Genomic DNA, 15,825 nt, shown 5'->3' on the forward strand with positions numbered 1-15,825 from the left:
TGGTGAAATATTTTCTGAAATGCACAATAATGTATCAAATATTACAAATTTAGAAACAATTTTTTAAGCATATCAATTATGCATAACAGTTTTATTTTGTATTTAAGATGCAACATATATTTCTGGTTATATTGTAAAGTCTTTTTTGAAGTGATTATAGTTCAGATAAAAGGTGCTCAACTACAATTTATAATCTGGTATTATGTATTTCTTTTACATAAATGGAGAATTATACGAGGATGGTCTAATACTCATTTTCAAATAATAACAATGTAAATATATTTTTATCTATATATATCTCATTATTTACAATTATTTTTCAATATATTAGGTGTGCAAATAAATTCCTTCTTCTTTTTTTCTACGATCATAATTTCTGACCGAATTCGAATTATTTCCCGTTCGTGGCGCCATCTGAAAGAGCGTTCTTTAAGAGTTTCCAGTCTTGTGCGACAATTTTAAGCAATATGGCGTCACTGTTTACTTTTTGCATTTCAGTTTAGAAAAAATTAGTTGAAGCTACTGAAATGGTTTGTGCGGCATTGAAAGAGAACGTATTGTATTTTTTAGAACGTGCAAAAAGTAGTACCAAAAATTTAAAGTCGGAAATTTTAATTTGGAAGACGACGATCGTTCAGGTGCATCGAGAAAGTTCGATGATGGTGAGTTAAAAGAATCGCTCGACGAAAATCCGATCCGCAAGAAGAATTGGCAGAAAGATTGGGAGTCATCAGAAAAACGGTATTTATCCTATCTATTGAAACAATTGGATAATCTTATATCTAATTTATATAATAACATCTTGAATTTAGAAAAAAAAGGGGGAAGAATTTATTTGCATACCTAAATACATCGCTTCGATTTAAATATTTATCATTTATTATTCGTCCTCGTCAAACACGTCCGTCATTCGTATAACGAACAAAAAAAAAATTGCAACAATAATACATGAATTAATTATCTGACTATGAATGTATTCTAAAAATGCATTGCATTGTTTTATTTATTGTGTATAAACATATACTTTCTTTTTTACGATCCTTGCAAAGAAATTCTAACATGCAATTCTTCGAAATTCTTAAAATATTGTGTTTCTTAAAGCATTAATTTCTTTAAATTTCACGATGATTCTAGCTTCGGCTAATGTAAAATTTCCATTGTTCGTGATTATTTGGATTAAATTTTGATGGTAAATGTTAAACTTCTTAATATAACTTCTAATATTTTCATAGTCCATTTGCAAGTGAGTTCATTTATGCAACAATCTAAAATATATTCTCTTACACCGAATTGAGTAATTCAATTGTTCGACACTGAACGATTTTTAATTGATCAAAATAAATCGATTGTTCAAAAAAGAATATTTTACCTGAAATTGATTTACAAAAATAATTGATAAACGATTTGCTAAATTTTCGATAAAATATAACTGTCAAATATATACATCTGTAAAAATACAGATTTACAAATTCTCTTTCCTGATTTCATATTTCCTACAGATCTATTACTGTATCATTCTCGAATATGAAATTCTGTTAACAATGTCAACTGTCTTAGATCATTCAGTATTTTATTTTATTCTAATATCTGATATTTATATTACTTTGCTTCGCATCTCGAAAAAATAAAATTTCACGAAGATTTTCAAAGTATAAAATTGCTGAACAGTTTCATTAATATCTTCGTCTTCAAAATAGAGTTTTAAATAGAGATAATTGTGATTTCTCGATTGTTTTAACTGAATTTCGATATTTTATAAATGAAGCCATTTACTTACATACAAAATTTTCCACATCTTTGGTTTCGTGAGCTTGTATGTATCCTGGATCGACAATTTATATTCCTGTCATGCAACAGGATGGAATTTACTTGACGAAAGTCTTTGAATCCTTAATGTTTTATTCTTTAAATTCGTGCACAGAGACTTGTTACACAGATGAAAAGTTACTCCTAGTGATCATAGATAATGCTTCGGATAATGTTTTGTGTTTGATGGAATTTTGAGAGAAAAGAGAATAGTGGAATTATAAATTATTTGAAAATTATAATATATAAATATATAATATATAATAATATATAATATATATTATATAATAAGTTTATTTATCAGGAATGATTGAAAGGATACTTATTAGATAGCAAGATAACAAAAAAGATAACAAATGAAACTAACTGTGATTAAAAATTTATGAATCAGAAAAGTGATTAGATATTATTTTTTTTTAACAATGTAATAATTAATAATGATCGAATCAATCATTAATTGATCATAATCATAGCTGTTGTGATAGAGCCGAAAAAATAGATCGATAAACAAACTAATGCTTTATTTTGCAAATCATTGTAAGATAGAAATTTTTTATCATCATGATCTATATATATATATATAGAGTGTTAATATATTCCTACTTCTATATATTTTAATATATTAAAATATTAAAAATTTATTAAATTTATCATAATACAGATTTTTTGATGTTTTTGTATTTCGTTGATCGAATAACTTTCTTGCTCATTCATTATTGTTCCTATTCCCATTCTTGATTCCATAAAGAAATAATACATTAGCATTGAAGATTATGAAAAGTGAAACGAAATACGAAAACGAAAAAATGTTAATTAAGTCCATCTCCAATTCAAACAGCGTCCGATTCGGATATTTGAAGTGGAAAAACAAAAAAAAAAAAAAAACATTACGTATAACGTCATTGCAAATTGTGAAATGAATAAAGAAGACTCATTTTAATATCAAATGTAATCGCTGACATCTTGACATCGTGAATTAAGTACATCATGCATCTTATTAGATCACACAACATGTTAAACACATGATGGAAATTCTTTGAGAAAGTAGAGAAGTAATGTTGCGATTATTTTCTTTTTCGTATCTGTGTCAATTTTTTAAAATAACATGCGTGCTACATGTATACTAATGCTAAATAGTATTTCATAATATATACACTTGTTATCTTATGAACAAATCTCTTAAATTTCTAAAAATCTAATTAATTCAATAATCTTAGGCATAAGCTTCGATCAGATTTCTATAATATCTAATCTAAATATAAATAGAAATTGGAAAGAAGGCGGTATAAATTTTTGCGTCTTCTGACACTCAAAATCGACTTGGCAAAACATGATGTAGCAAGTAGTTAAATAATGAATGTTTTTAATTTCAATATTTCTTGAAAGATAAAAAACTTGTTTTCAATCTTTAAAGTTTTTTTTTAAATTATCAATGACTGTTAATAATTCTTATGGTACAACTTTAATTAATTTTAACATTTTGATGAAATCATCTTAGAATACAGCAACTTTTTCGATTTTTATATCTTCAATTTTGTACAGACTGATTCGATTAACAAAATTTACGATCAAGCTATATGCTTGCCATCGATTTAAACTTTTCCATTTTTGCCCTCATCTGATTTTAAAATTAAAGCATACTAAATACTAAATATCAAAAGTTATACTATAATTTTTTTTTTTATATATATATAAATGCTCAAAGAGTATCAATTCGTTAAATAAACAAATAAATAAATATGTTTGCTGTATTAATAATTGTTTTTCTAACTTATTATTTTATTGATCCTTTAAAAATGATTAAATACATCAAGTAATTTAATTGTAATCGTACGTATATTTATTAAGTATGTATTTTATATATAATATTTAAATTAAAATCTATGCAAAGAATAATATAATATTATAATATAATATTATGTAAATAATTAAAATTTAAAATTTTGAAGATCATTAATTTTATTAATAATTTTTATAATTATTAAATTAAAAATTGAAATATTATTAATATCAATTAATTATAATAAACACATCTTATTTAATTAATTTTATCATACTCTACATTTTATAATCGCGAGATTATAAACAACTTATTCGGAGAGATCCTCATAGAAATCCTTTCCTGTTATTATCGCTCTTAATTAAGCCTAAACAAAGGATGATGTTATCTGAAAAAATTGTCGTTTTTTAGAATTTAGTCAGCTTATAATTGTACATTTTACAATTGACTCAATTAATAACATTCTAGTTCGAGGAATCTATAAGACATCACCATCTAAGCGAGAAATTTTCGTCTAACTTGAGAGCCGAGCACTGATCACGATATTATTAGTTATTGCTTCACCATAACCTTCTCAATCGAACTAGAAAACAATTTTCTAAGGGCACGAGCTTCACCTAGTAACGAGAATCTCATGATGATCACGTCATAGTCTGATCACCCGATACGACAATTACATTAATTTTGTTCTAACCGTCGGACACGATTACCTACCGTGACATTGTGAGAGATCCTGCTCTCTCATAGGCATGCGCTCCGCACGTGTAACCACTTATACATCTTTAACACGTTAAATGTCATAGCGACAGACCGGCGCTATACTTTTCATTCATGCGCGCGTCGATCCTTGCGTACTTGTGAAATTGAACATTTAATTTAGGCGACATCGGTTTGATCAATGCTTTAAGGAAAAGAATATAATATTTAAAAACATTAATGTAATTTATTAAAATAAAGTAAACGAAGGTAAGGTTTGTTTGTATATTGATTACAAGAGATTGTAACTTTTTTAGGTTAAGGCAAGGTAACAGGCTGGGCGTTTAACGTGTTAAGAAGTATATCACTTGTTACGACATCTGTGGAGCATTCTATGCAAGCGTCACCCAATTAGTTACAAAATCATTATTATACACTACTGTTGCAGGCGAATAATATTCATCTTACTTTTCATCCTTTTATTGTTTCGTTATAATATCATTTTATTTATTACACTGAACTTATAAAATAGTAGAATTAGATGAAGTCGTTAAAAGTAATTAATAAATCTAATTGTTCTATCTTTGCGCTTCATTCTGTTCTTCCTTAATTAAACGTATGTAGAAATGTCCGTGAATATACAATGAAATTCACTTTTCTCATACGTTCACATTATCATGAAACTACACGTTCACTGTTTTTCTAATTCGTCGAATTTGCATTATGTAAATCTCTAGTTTGATTCGGTACATCGAACTGGCGGCCGAAGTTCTGTCCGCAGAAGAATGGAAAATTCCCAAAAATAATTTTGGGACAATCTTTTCTTTTTTAAATCTACTTTACTAATTTATTAACGTTTATTTTTTATTAATATTAAAAAATAGTTAGAATGATTTATTTAGATGATTTCATCAATAATTTTAAAATATTCACAAAAAAGTTTTATTAAACTTACTTATATTTGATGATTAAAAAAAAGGAAAATTTTGCATTATTTAAAAAACTTTATCGTTGTACTTTTCATAAAGTTCCAATTGCAATTGCATTCTTTTTTAAATAGAATCTTATAAATTTGTTTACATTGATTTCTTGTATTATTAATTTATATAAATTATTAAGTATCAAATGTTTTTCATCATTGCACTCTAAACGTTTTCTCGCTCATTTCCTTACATTTGAACATTTTTAATTCGTTCTGTTATGTCACTGAAATAAAAAATTTCGCACTCTTTATTTTTTAAAAAATTCTACAAGAAAAATCAAGGGAATTTAAGGATAACGCGATGGCCAAAGTGTTGGATTGTAAGTACCGAATCATTTTTCTTCTGATGTCAAATTTCTTACAGTGCGGGCGTTATGAGCCGGTGTTCCATATTGCAGACTGTTTCTCATCTTTGTTTCTCATCAAATATCACATAACAAATCGGATAATGTGAATTCTAGGAAATCGTCGATATCATTTATTTATTATGTTATAAGATAAATTATAAGAAATAATTACAATATTATAAGAAAAAAAGTTTAAAATAGTACCAAGAGACCTGTTTAAAATTTTAAATCGCACATTAATTCTCTATCTTAATTGATTATTTATACTTGTAAATTTTGTGTAGTTTTCATTGCATCGATTAAAAATATTATTATTCGTAAAATTCATTCATCCATAAAATTATTCAAATAAAACTTCGTTTCTCTCTTAAGAAAAATCGATAGAAGTGCATGAAATTCTTATTGTGTCCTCCTATGTGCAAAATATATGTTATATAAAGTAATGATAAAGATCGAATTTATATGATTTTAAAAATAAAATTTATTAAACTTTAACTATATGTAATTCTATTAATTTTTTTCGCATTAAAGCCGATAGATCTATATATATATATATTATATATTTATATTAATTGAATATCTTCATTTTGTACAATTATATACAATATTTCTTATTTTTCTAAATTGATTTTAAATTATTTTCAATTTTTTTGAAATAAAATAAAATCCGCACAATTGAAATTCCTAGCAGTTGAACTGCTATCGCACTTGATGAAAACAAATATATCCATTTTCTTGTTACTTGAAAAAATTCATGAAGGCAATTTGACATTTGCATACAACAACTCTGCATCTAATAATAGTCAAGAACTGAATGACATATATGTAAGTATGAATATTAGGTGTCACAAATAACAATCACAGGAATTCTTAAATGTATATAATATCAATGTTAATGTAACAACAAAGCAATTTGACATTTCAATGTTAATACAAATTAAATGAAATTTGAAATATTAATTTTTTTGACATAGCATCCTAATATTTTTTTGTTCAAAGAATCAATTAATATACCAGAGAAAATTGTAGAATTCCATTTAAAAAAAAAAAAATATACAATTATATACTACACTTGCATTTCTATTTAAAAATCACACGATACGATAATAGAGAGAATTGTTAAATAATCCAAAATTTTCTACAATTTTTTTCTATCTATAATAAGGAAAAGTTACTAAATTCATTGCTTCTTGCAATATTATTGTTAGCATTTGGATATTTGATATGTATTTCTGAATGATGTTTTGTTATAAACGTATTTAATAATACAAACGAATTTCAATCGAATAAAAAATAATTATAAAATAATATCATATATAATATGAATAATATGAATTATGTAAAGTGCAATAAACCAATGAAATCTAATCTAATCTAATTTAATCTATAATCTATTAATATTTTTCTTTTATTGTTTAACTATACATGAATCTGATCACCATTAGGCAATCACCAGAATTAAGTATTCTTAAAGTGAAACAAGTAAAACAAAAATTTTTTAAAAATATCTCGGTTCTCTAAGTTCAAGTGACTATAATATATATAAGAAAAAAATTCGATTTTAATAATTATCATATTTTAATATTTTAAGGTCATTAAATTTTATTTATTTATTTATTCAATTCGTAATTTTATATTTACTCGTTTACTCATAAATCATTCGTATGAGAAATTCATCCTATTTAGTTTCCCATTGAAGCTATTTGGTTTTTAATGATTTGTTGTTGTGATGAATATGTACACTGTGATGTGTGTTTCCTATTTCATCAGCCTTTTTAATTATTACTGCACGATTAAATTTGTTATTATATAAAAAAATATCCATTTCCATTTAAGAAAAACATCGAATGAAACTTTAAAAAAATATGACTTTAATTGTTTGTTTGTCACAATTAATTAAAAATCTCAATAAAACAAACAATTCTTTAATTTTTTTTTCCATCAATGATAAGAAAGATATTTTAAGTGAAGTCATGATTACATTTACATATAAAATAACTACGATATGACGTCGATATCACTAATTATCGTTATATATCAGCATATATTCATTCGAATTTTCTTTAGTCATTATCGTTCGAAAACAAAATGTATATAATGCCAATCGAATTACAATTCTTTGACAATGCTTAAAAATTTTCCTCCATTATTCCTAATTCATGTTTGTTTAGAGTGCAATAATTTTAATCATATTTGATATTTCTGTAATTTTTAGAGACATGGAGAAACAATAATTTTGAGGACTTTCATATTTCAAAGATTTGAATTCGTTTTTTCAAATTCGAATATATTAATTTTTTTAAAATTTATTTTTCATCAGCTTTCCTCTTCTTTCATAGCTTTCAAAAAATTTAAAATACTTTTCTATCTTGTCTCGTATTAGAACAAACTCATTATAAAAAATAAAAAAAATATATTTAATCGCAATGTATACGTTTTCTAATCGTAAAGAATTAAATAAAGCAAATAACGGCGAATGACGAGGTTTTCGTACTAAAACGAGTGCCGCAACCGAGTGAGGGTTGAATCAAGGCGAAAACGAAACTCGTAAAGTTTTATGAACTGAGTTATTTACTTATTCGTAAAAAAAAAAAAAAAGAAAGAAAAAGCCTCATTATTATAGTAAGAAACGTATGAAGCCAGAATTTCAAGAGAAATTTGTTGAAAGATTGTAGAAAATAATTTAAGAATCGTGCTTCCTAGTGAATGCTAAATTGTCCACCTAAAAAGATGTATGGCTTAAGAGGCAATAAAAATATCATTTTAAACCGATTAATTTAGTTCAAATAGATCTAAATCGACGAGATTAATTTTTCATGAAAATAAAACGTAAAATCTTATAAAGTTTAAGGAGATATGACAGCGAAATAAAAAACGCGGATATTCAAAAAATAAATGAAAAAGAAAGATGAAAATGTACGTTTATGTAATGAAACAAATCACTCGTTTTTCTGGAATTTTATTTTCCAGAAAATTGATAAAAATTAAATTTATTCTATATTTCAACACTTTGTTTCGAATTTAGTAAATAATATGTTTAAACAAAATTTGTATAATATATGTGATATATTGTACAATATAAAATGACAAGAATAACATAGTAGTGTAATATGTAATAATAAGTACATTACACTTAATCGAATATTAAATACACATTACATCTCATTAAAATTCTATGCTCAATGATTAAAAGTGAGAGGAGAATAATAGATGGAAATGTATGTGCATGTAATTTATGATTTACAACATTATTTCATGATAAAGAAAATTCAAGATAGACTAATTTATAAATAATATATATGTATATAAATTTTTATATTAAATTGTTGCGTTTAACAAACAATTAATTTTATGATCATTGTCAAAAAATTATTTTTTTCTATTTAATTAATGTTCCAATAATCGAAGGTAAAACAAAATTTTACAAATAAAAAAATATATATAAGATAATATATTCGCGAGACATCATCAAGGAAGAAAGATAAACATTAGAAAAAACACAAAAGTTAATATACAAAGAAATATTGATTGGCGCTTATTTATTATTACAGATAGATAGATATAATTAAAAATAATTATTAAAAAAAAATAATTTAAATATTTATGAAGATAGAGATTATTTGTAAATAAACTGATATTTCCATGTTTATTTCAATCATGAATCAATTAATAGAACAAGTAAATAAATTAATACTTTAGATGGTTAATTTAATACATATCCATTATATGTGCAAACTTTACTTTTTTTCGTTACAAGTGATATTAAAAGAATAAAAATTTCTACGAAACGAATAATTCCTATAATCTATTGTATGTATGTAGAAAATGTAAATATTTATTTTAGTTCTTCAAAAATATTAATTTTTTTAACAATTTTATGCTTATGTTACTTTCAATAATTAATTTCAAAATACATTTATTATTGGTGAAATTTTCAAAATATTGATTTTACAAATCTTACGATAGGAATATTTTGTTTGAATGTAAATGAATTACGTAATCATTTACGTAAAAGATCATATGATTTTAATGTGATTGATTTAATATCCAATTGATAATTTAACTCGTTTGACAAAGGATATAATAACATAATAAATAAAACAAACAAAAAAAATAAAAAAAAAATAGTAATGCAGCGTCATTTATATATTTACATTTTAGATGAAATCGGCAGAAACGAAATACGTCAGCAGTGTGAACGGAAACAGAGTGATCTCATTCTATTTGTGTGTTGCTTCATAAGTTTCAATTACTTATAATTTAATAAATGGAGTTTAACTGGCATTTCTATGTACCAATTTTTTTAGAGTTTGTTTTTTAAAGTAATCTCTAAAATTAGCCTTTACCTTATTATATAATATATTACATAATCCATTATAGTTTACATATACTTATAAAATTCTATTAAAAAATAAAATATTTGTTTGAAGAATTAAAAAATTTAAGAAATCAAAATAAATCAATAAGTATGTATAGTATATTAAGTTATACGAACTATTCACTTAAAGAAAATTGAAATTTTTAAAAATTTTATATAATTCTATATTGATAAAAAAATTTTATTCAATTTAATTTAAATTTTTAATATTCTATCACCTTATGATAGAAAAAAAATTTCCAGATGAAATTATATTCAAAAAGATTTATTCTTGAAAAGATGTTGAATTTTTTTTTTTTTTTTTTAGAGATTAATTTCATATCCTTATAGAAATTTCGAATAAAATTTGTCTATATATATGTATTATATATATATATGTATCTTCATATATTAATTTATTATATTGCATAATAATATTTTGCTTTAGATTCAAATTTTCATTATAATTAAAATTAGATAAATTTCCTTCTAAGATAATATATGAAAATTTTTATTCCTCATTATATGTACATAGAGTGTTTCATTTCCATCCAATTATTTCTTAATTATATATAATTCTAAAAAATATTTCAAATAAATTTTTGCTTTGTTAAATTTTCATCTTGATGCACGATTTTGTATTCTTTCTTATATCACATTCAATATTCTTGTCTTTTTCATCAGGAATTATATATAATTGTCATTATTTCTTTGTATTGGGAAATCTGAAAAATTTTTATTGGAAAATGATTTCTAATATTAAGTATTTTTTAAACATTTTGTTTTTTTATTTAAATTTCTTTCATCAGATAAAAGATCATAAAAATGATAGCTGTTTTCTATATTTTCATATTTGATGAATTGTAATCTATTTAAATACTAAAAATTGAATTAATCTGATTCAATAATGTATCTGTTGATTTTGTTATAGACGTTTCTGCATTAAGTTTTAATTCTAATCTTTGTTAATATTCTGGATTCATCTTGAAGTAGTTAAAAAATCCATAAAAAATCTCAAAGACGCATTTATCTGAAACATTTTTTTGAATAATAAACAGTTTAGAATATATGAATTAATATGATACATGTTATATATGTATGCGTACAAAATGACACATCTAAAGCTAACCATTCAAATATTTGTTCAATTGTGATAATATAAAGAATGTTTTCATGCAATTTGAGTGATATCTCAAGACGAATAATCTGTAAAGAATATTTTTCTTTCAAAAATATTTTTTTCAAAGTTTTTAAGCTCATTAATCTTTTTTTTTTTTTTTTTTTTATAAATTCAGATATATTATTCAGAAATGATAATGAGATTATCTTAGAATCTTAAAATTAAAATTACACATGAAATTCATTTCTTCATCATCGATGTTCCCGATCTTAAAAACGAGATTTAAGAATATGTAATTATTATTTAAAGAACATGACTGCTGTTATTATTAATATTATTACATTTTTTCAGTTATATCAATGAATGTTATATCAAGTATACACAAAATGATATCCCTCTATATTGAAAAAAAAAAATTTAGAAAATAGATGACGAACAATTAATTCGTATAACTACAAAATCATCGAAAGATCATTACAATCTGTCATTGATTTTTTCAAATGCATATCTATAGAAGAACATCATTCCGAGCGTTTGATTCAGAAAGGTGATACACAATTTACAAATTTAATAATAAAATAATTATGCACAAAAGAAGAAATAATTTCAATAAAATCTTGAAATCTGTTGTCAAAGCAATTGTTGAATAATTTTTTTTTAGATAGATACACCTTACTGCTTCTTCTCACAAGAAATTTCTGTGACTCCTAATTTATATGATCTAACTTGAATCTTAGTCATAATAATTTTGAATTTGGCAATGAATACATATCATGTATTATTTATGATCAATTACTTAAAGAAATTGATACTATAAACATGATACGATTCATTTATAAGTGAACATTTCGTTCAGGATCCCGACAAGATTTCCATAATAAAGTATTTTCGTGAATCCATCTTATCTCGTTCGATTTTTTCCTATCCAATTCGAAATATCGAGAACTAATCCTTGTAATATTACATTCATACTCTCTAAAAATCATCCAATGAGTCTAATGATTTAATAACAAATAAAAGATTTTATGAAATCAAAGATAATAATAATAATCAATAGAAAATTGATTTATCAGAATTATCAGGTGTCATAGAATTTCTTCTTAACTTTTTCTAAATTAGATTAAAAAGAAAAAGTGCTGTTCATTTCAATACAACGCCAATTGAAATTTTGCTTATCGCGAAATCACTCGAGTTTTTATTAGCCAGCAACAATTCTGCAACCGTGTTGTTGAACCAATTCATAATATTTTATTTTTCCTCGAAACAACGATACGAAATCTCTAATTGCGGAATTGGCTCTCTAATTGAAATTACTCCAGTCATATTAATTGCACATGTATACTTTGATTAATACAGCTATTACAAATTATTAAGCCATCCAATTAAAAGCGTCAGCTATAACGAAATATCGCTATAGGAGAGAAGAGAATCAAATAAGCGAAACAATAATTTAAAAATGTTTCAAAATTAATATCCATCGCGTGGAAAAAATTTTCGCGCAAGATTGAAATCGAGTTTGAAATGATCTCGTAACGAGATCTGAAATATTTGATGGCTCCAAAATAAATTAAAATAAATTTTTCCATAAAAGTGATTTTATATCGCGCTCTAACGCGAAAATATCTTCTTCAATCGATCATGTATTCTAACGCGTGTTGGATGTATCATGTGTTTCAACAACGAACAGTTCATTGTTTGAATAGCAACTAGTGTTCAATTGACACACAAGATGTATGATTAAAACTTTTTATGCGAATTTGATTTATTGAAAATGATAATGATAATATAATATGTGATATTTTATTATTACGATATATTTTAATAAAAAAATTAAGATTTTTGTCGATAAAATTAAGTTAATATTGGAATTGAGTTTTCTATTAGTTTTCGTATAATTTGTATCTTTTTCATTTCTATGAAATTTTATCAATATATTTAAGATATAAATATAATTTACAATTTTTAAATATATTTATCATCTATATCTTTCTCTTATTATTGATATCATAATTCAAATGTGTATATATCAAATCAATAAACTTTTTTTTTTTTTTTTTTCAATATATAGGAAATTTTTTTAATATTGGACATTAGTTATATTTATCTAATAATTGAAATGTTATCGAGTTGTTGTGTAAATTACAGAGATAAATATTATAGAGATAAATTATATAGTAATAAGATTCTATGTACATGTAAAATATAAAGTATATAAGGAACCGAGGTATAAGATAAATCGGCAATTATTGCATTTATCGAGAAAATCCATATCGTATAAACTGTTATATCTATTAATTCGTGGTCAAGAGACATGTGAAATGCATTATATTATATCTTTTAATGCTCTTTTTAATTACTTTTCTATTTTATGTGTATAGATATTGATTTTAAAAAATCTAAATTTTATTCCATAAAAAAAAAAAATAATAATAATAATAAAACGACTAATATACGTAGTTAAATCATCAATATTTTCAACGATATTAAGATAAGATAAAATTCACGCGCAATATTATTTAAATCAATATTTCGTAGAAAAATTATATTGATAATATAAATGTAATAGTTTGAAAAATATTTTTAAACGTGAAATTGAGATTTAATTATTGGTAATACGTGATATTTTTAAAAATGAATTTGAGATTGATTTAATAATAATAATAATACTTTTAAATACTTTTAAAACTTCGATTTTCGATTTCTGAGCTAAGTGAGAGGGAATTTTCTCATTGTTTGTGAAATGATTTAACGAAAACTGGGTCGAATATCAAAAAACTTTCAAGACAATATCTTTTTTCTCGGACGATGTATGCGCGTAGCTCTTTAAAAAAGTTCACAAGTTGGAATTAGCCAGAGCTTTATGATCGACTTTTTTTTACGCGACAGCCACAGCTCGAAGCTCGTAAAGTATGACGACATAAGATCGTTGTATTCACATTACAAACTATGGAACTTATCTTACGTACACGAATAAATTATGGATTTTCAAACAAATTATTTTTAATTTTGTATACTTGTGTTATTTTCGATCTTGATATTTTTAAAGGATTTTTAATGAATTTTCGTAAAAATGTTTCTTTTTGTATTCATGAATATTATTTATTAAAATATTTATGAAAAATAAGATAAATAAAATAGATAATTAGAAAAATACGAATCTTATTAAGAATTCATATATTCAATATTATGTATATATATATATATATATACAATAATTATATATATAATATTATATAAATAATAAGAATTTGACGATAATAATAAAACTAATTATTTTCTTAACAATATATGCATTTATTGATTATTACATTTTTTATTACAAGATTAAAATTATATTTATATTTATGAAAAATATATATAAATGATTTTTTCGATTCGATGAATTATTCCTATTTTTATAAATATAATTTTCATGATATATTTGCATGCAAATGATAACATAAAATACTAACTCTTATAATTTTTATTATAAAATTTATCGCGAAAATCGTTAGCAAAAAAATAAATAATTATTTTACATGTCATCATTAAAAAGTTTTTAACGAAAAAGTAATTGCCGTAAAAAATAATGTCACCGAAAATATAAAATATAAATGTAAAATATTTTTTTCAAAATGGTATTCATTTCGTTGAAAAGTATTACAGAGGCAAAGATATATAATGCTTGTTTCATATCCAACAATGTTAAATTATTATATAAAAATTCATTAAATTTTCAACCAACAATTCTTTATTTCAAATTTATTCTATTTTCACATGGACAGAAGAAATTTCAAGCATTCCCAATTCAAGGAATTTGAATTTAAACAATTTTAAAAATGTTATCGTGTAATGTAAAATTATAGTAAATTTTCTAATGTAAATATGTTATTTTAATCTTTACAATTCTAAGCATCAAAAATTTCAAAGAGCTGAGCTAAACTCGATTAAACCGAGATTCACTGCAAATCTTTTTAAAATTCGTTATTTTAAATGTGGCTAAAATGTAAAAGAAAACTTCACCCAAAAGTGCAAAATAATCAAGTTATTGAAACTTGTTTAAAAAGTTTACTTTACATTACGATTTAAAATTCTAAGAATTAATTTCAAATATCCTTCCAATTTTCCAATGAGATAAAGATATCTTCAATCATTTGATAAATTTTGAAATATTTCGTTCCAAATTAATTTTTTCTTATTCCATCCAATCGAAGAGATTATTTTTTTGCAAATATAATAATGCAAATAAATTCTATATCTAATTATTGCAAATAATTATTAATTTCAATTCGATTTCAATTTATCTCAATTGTCATTATATATCCTATTTTTATTCCTCTTTCGTAATTATTCACGATAACTACCAAACGTCACATGTTCGTTATATGACGTTTTACTTACAGCTAAAATACTGATAATATTATCATTGTGTGACTCGGTCATGGCCAAACACCATTCAAATCCAATCAATGAAATTATCATGACGAAACACGAAATTTATTTAAATATATATATATATATATATTTAAATGTGTTTACGTCATAGTTCAACATTATCGCTTTGATAATTTCAAAATCGTCGATACATGTTTATTGTTTTGCATGTTTGTTGTGGAAAAAATCATTTTATTGACGCAAATCTATGCGAAAAATGAAAAATTTTTCCTAAGTCTAGATAAAATTCGATTGCTTACTGCTGTTAGATCGGATTCGATTTCTTTTTATTTATTAGTAATATAGAATTCAAATAGTACAGTT

General features: G+C 23.7%; 1 protein-coding gene across 2 annotated transcripts in view; it reads left to right on the top strand.

Annotated features, from left to right (window-relative positions):
- The first annotated feature begins 467 nt into the window (after positions 1-467).
- The window catches only part of gudu (Armadillo repeat-containing protein gudu), a 40,597-nt gene continuing 25,239 nt past the window's right edge, over positions 468-15,825 (top strand). For both annotated transcript variants that reach the window (XR_015290665.1, XM_003695268.4), the window contains exon 1: positions 468-741. The gene's annotated coding sequence lies outside the window, so the exon portion shown is untranslated. The remainder of the gene's footprint in view (positions 742-15,825) is intronic.

This window comes from Apis florea, unplaced genomic scaffold, assembly GCF_048593485.1.
Source record: "Apis florea isolate Af1SG1 unplaced genomic scaffold, ASM4859348v1 contig_2274_pilon, whole genome shotgun sequence".
NCBI classification, from domain to species: domain Eukaryota; kingdom Metazoa; phylum Arthropoda; class Insecta; order Hymenoptera; family Apidae; genus Apis; species Apis florea.